A 5,011-nucleotide genomic window follows, 5' to 3' on the forward strand; every position below is an offset into this window, starting at 1 on the left:
TAGATATTTCTGGTTGTAAAAGTCTGGACGAGTTTGCTGAAGTACAACTTTTCTTACATTTTTGATGGCCCAGCTTTGCTTATTCTCTGAACCATGTTTAAGCCACTATCTTTTAGCCTGTTGGTCAGTTTAACAACTTGCTATGTCTTCATCCATTTGTATGTATTTGTTGGTCATATTATGTGAATTTATTGTGTTTATACAATACGCTAGGAGCTATGGGAACACTGAGGCTATACCCAAGCACAATAACCTGTCCCTGCATTCAACAGACTACCCGTTTAGTAATGATCACGGGCAAGGAAATCAGCAACTATCACTCAGTGTTGTATGAGTCATGGCAGGCAAAGTGTTGGGAGGCATGTTAGCACAAAAAAATAAAAAGTAAATCAACTTTAGTTAGGGAGGCGAGAAGGCTTCTCAAAGGAGGTGCTGTCCAAACCAAGGTCTAAAAGCTTAGTAGGTGTTTAATGAATTAAGTTCAAAGCACAAGTGTCTGCAATATTACACAATTATTTCATATTTGTTTTTCTCTTCCATTCATGCCTATGGGTTAGACTGAATTACCATATTCATTCATTTATACTGGGAGATGGGCAAGCGGAGCTGATCTGGTCACCATTTAATAAGGGATTTCTGAAATTGAAGTATGAGCCAAGAGAAGAAAAATGAGTGTCAGCTTAGATGCCAGCAATTTAGAGCTTGCTCCTAGGTCATAGCTTCAGGTCTATGATTTCTAGGTTTCATTTGTTGTAGCAGCCAGGGTTCAGGGGTAGCTTGAAATTATAAAACTTTCAAATATCTCAAACTACCATATTCAGGTGGTTTTGAAAGAAGAAAAGGTTGGTATAAAAAGACAGCAAACAGAACATAATGTAGTCCTTGAAAAGTAAAAATGCGATTGCTGAAATTTTTTTAAAAAAATGAAAGGTAGAAATAAATAAAGCTTAACTCTCAGAATATAATAAAAAAGAAATAAAGATTAAAATTATGAAGCATGTGGCATAATTTGCCAATTGATGAGTGTTTATAAAAGTTAAGCCTTTGTGATAGTTAAAACATTGTCCTTTGAGTACCCTTAGGTTAGGATATAGGCCTATATTTCCATTTCTACTTGTTCAATTATATGCTACCAAATTTCACATAAGCACTATTTATAAACTTATAATGATGCAAATTCAATATTTTGTTCTTTTAAATTCTTAGAATCATTCCTAAAAGCACACATGAGTTAAGCACAGTTAGAGAAGTCAATTTGTAAGTGCTATTCATAGAGCTTTCTTACATGGGGTTAAATTTCCTCTCCACACTTTACATTCTTCTGATGTTTGGTTCCTCTGAGAACTGCTCCCCCTCTAAAATCATAATTTCCAGTGTCTGACCACATCCTTCCATATTGCCCTTTAGTATTCTCAGCACTATTGAGAATACTAACATTTCAAACCCATTGACTCTACTTCATTTCCCATCTATGTTCCCTCTGCCCTTAACCAGCTCAGCTTCCAAAGTCCATGTTAGGTCTCTGCTCCCCTTACCTTCTTACTGTACCGACCTAGAAAACCCTCAATATTAAGGATACTCAGCTGTCTGGCACTTCATGCCTGGACTTTCAAACAATGTTGACTTGGTTAGCAGTCAGTCCTGGGAAATCCTATTGCATTTCTTGCCTTCACACCCTTCAAGATGCCTTCTTCATAACTTATTTCTCCTCAAATCATCTGCACCCCCTGCCACCCCTCTCTCAGCTGCTGGCCTTGCTCAACACTTTTCTCATAAATGAATATAATCAGAAAGTAACTACTCTGTCATGCCGCCTCCAAATCTATTCATTTACCTGCGCCCCTACCCACGCGCTCTGCGTTTCCTCCGCGACTGTGGATGAACGCCCTTGCCCGCGCCCGAGGCCATCCCTTGCAGCTTGCTCCACACCCCAGCCCCTTGTCATATGAGTTCTAGGAGCCGCTGCAGTTTTGCCCTCTCTGCCCTATGTCATTATTTTCGTCCCGTTCCTTAAATTGTTCCCAAAGAACACAAGAGTGCCCTAGCATTACCTCTCCAGGGAGCACATTATCGCCTCCCTTCCCCTCCCAGCTGAACTTCTAGGAGCTTCTAGGTGGTGGCTACTGTCTCCCTTTCCTTCCGCCCTCTCTTCAGCCCACTGCAGGCCGACTTCTGTTCCTGACTCCTCAGGACACTCCGTGAGCATCATCAGTGACCTGCAGATGGCCAGGCCAACTGTCCGTTTTCTCACTTGACTCATCTCATTTCACTCTTCAGCAGCTTTAGACGCTGTTCACTATATACTGTTTCTCATGAAACACTCTCTTTCGGGATTTTTTTTTTTTTTTTTTGGCATCTTTTTGGTTTTCTTCCCTTCTTATTGGCCATTTCTTAGAATCTGTTGCTGGCTAGTCCTCAGCGTAACATTAAATGTAAGATGCTCTTCTCCATCTACTCACTCTCTCCTTAGATGATCTAATCCAGTCTCATTACTTTAAATGCAAAGTATGTGGAAATAATTCATAAATGTGCATCTCAGGTCTGACCCCTCTTGGAGTTCCAAATAGGCATATCCTGCCTGCTTACCATCACCAGTTAGATATCTGTGGGGCATCTCAGGTTAAATATGTCCATCATGGCACCATTGATTATCTCAATATTTTCATAGGAACTGGCTTTTCTTGGGTTTTCCCATTTCAGTAAACAGCACATCCCACTATCCAGCTTATAGGACTTATTTCTGTTCTTTGGCTCACATCTGGCATCCAATTCATCTGCAAGTTCTCTAAACTCTACCTTTGAAACATATCCCCAGTAGGCCTAATCATCATTATCTTTTAAGCAGTTAGGGCAATTACCTCCTAAGTGGTCTCCTTGATGCAACACCTTCCTTGGCCACCTCCACCATCCATTCTTCACACATTCGCTGAAGTAAACTCATAGAAATGTGCTTCAGATCACTTTCCTGTGCACCCACATCATGTTCAAAACTTCTCTAAAGATTTCCTGTCATGCTTAAATAAAATCCAAACCCTTTACCCTGCTTAAAATGCCCTGAGTCTTTCCCACCATACTGACCTCATCTCTTACCTAAATTCTCTTTTCTGTTTGTCTGTCCCTTTGTTTCTCATTCCCACCTTTGGTTCATTACACTAACCGCTCCCTTTCAACTTAAAAATCATCACCAAGAGGTCTTCCCTGACATTTGGTCTAAGGATCACTTCTCTGTCACTTCAGGGTTTTTTGCTTTTGCTTTTTTAATCTGTGTAATCCTTATCGCTACCTGAGATTCTCGTTTATCTTTTTTCCCTTACTCCAATTCTAGAATCAAGCTGATTGAGAGCAGGAATCTCAGCTGCTCCTGCCTATATTATTATATCCATAGATCATAGAAAAATACTGGAACATAGTACATGCTCAACAGTATCAATTCAATAATCATTAAATTGTGAATGGTGAGTTGTGAAACGGGAAGAGTAGAATGGAGGGAAATGGGGAGATGCCAATTTCTTGAATTTAAGAGTATAATAATGATTGAAAACAATATAGTTTCTTAGGTGTGTTAAAGTAAAAAAAATATTAAAAATATACTAAAACTAGTATTCATTAAGATGAGGGGGAGGGTAATGAGACAGTGCATGCAATCTAATACCTATCTTCACAGTGGCAGACAATGAAAATTGCCTAAATATGACTGATTAATAGAGGTATAAGCATATTATTTAGACATATGGAAGATATAACCAGGAGAATTAAAAGAAAAAATGTTTTAAACAAATGTGCCATGATTATGTAAGATGTTAACATTAGGGGAAACTCAGAGAAAGGTATGTAAGAACTCTGTGCTATCTTTGTAGCTTTTCTGTAAATATAAATTTATTCCAGTTTTAAAAATTGTTTAAGAAATAGCAGAAGTGGATGAATATACTAGTATCTTGGGAATGTGACTGGTGATAAGGAAGGTAAATGGTTTTTTTTCACTTTTTGCTTTTCTTACTATTTGATTTTTTCCTTTGTGTGCTGGTGCATAATCGATGGTGGCAATGATAAAGAGGTCAGTGGTGATGATAATGATAATAATAAGAAAAAGCTTTATAATAAAATTTTCTTTTTAAAAAAACAATAGCTGCGGGTCTTCCAGCAGCGCTGAGCCATGGGCGTCTCTAGGGACAATTGGCACAAGCACCACAGGACCGGGAGCAAGAGAAAGCCCTACCACAGGGATTGAAAGTATGAGCTGGGACGCCTGCTGCCCACACTGAGACTGGCCAGTGAGCCGACACAGGCCGTGCTCGGGGAGGCAACGAGAAGCACCGAGCCTTGAGGCTGGACGTGGGCAGCTTCTCCTGGGGCTCGGAGTGCTGCGCACACGAAACAGTTTATTGATGTTGTCTACAATGCATCCAGCCACGAGCTGGTCCACACCAATGCCCTACTAAAGAACTGCCGGGTGCTCATTGACAGCACACCCTACCCACAGTGGTACGAGTCCCACTATGCACTGCCCCTGGGCCGCAGGAAGCAGGGCCAAGCTGACTCCCAAGGAGGAAGAGAATGTAAACAAAAACGACCAAAGAAAATTTAGAAGAAATATGATGAAAGGAAAAAGAATGCCACAATCAGGAGTCTTCTCGAAGAGAAGTTCCAGCAGGCAAGCTTCTGTGTGCATCGCTTCCAGACCAGACCAAGTGGCTGCACAGATGGCCATGTGCCCGAGGGCAAGGAGCTGGAGCTCCATCTGAGGAAACTCAAGGCCCAGAAATGCAAATAAATCTTCCTCTCTCCTATCTTAGCTCATGAAATAAAGGTGTTTATTGTTATTAAAAAAATACACACACAAAAAAAACCCTGCTTCATTGAGGTATGACTTATATAAAATAAAATTTACCCGCTGTAAATATGCTTATCAATGATTAAGTACAATATAATGGAAATTAAAATCACCCTCCTTGGATAATTTTAATGTCATACTTCTACTTTAAAAAATATATTTTATAAGTAGTACTTATTA

At 40.0% G+C, this 5,011-nt stretch overlaps 1 pseudogene; it reads left to right on the forward strand.

Moving 5' to 3' along the window:
- The first annotated feature begins 4,153 nt into the window (after positions 1-4,153).
- Positions 4,154-4,771, forward strand: LOC148092633 (small ribosomal subunit protein eS8 pseudogene; annotated as a pseudogene).
- The last annotated feature ends 240 nt before the right edge of the window (positions 4,772-5,011 follow it).

The sequence above is a fragment of the Miniopterus natalensis genome, chromosome 8, assembly GCF_054644295.1.
Source record: "Miniopterus natalensis isolate mMinNat1 chromosome 8, mMinNat1.hap1, whole genome shotgun sequence".
Lineage (NCBI taxonomy): Eukaryota > Metazoa > Chordata > Mammalia > Chiroptera > Miniopteridae > Miniopterus > Miniopterus natalensis.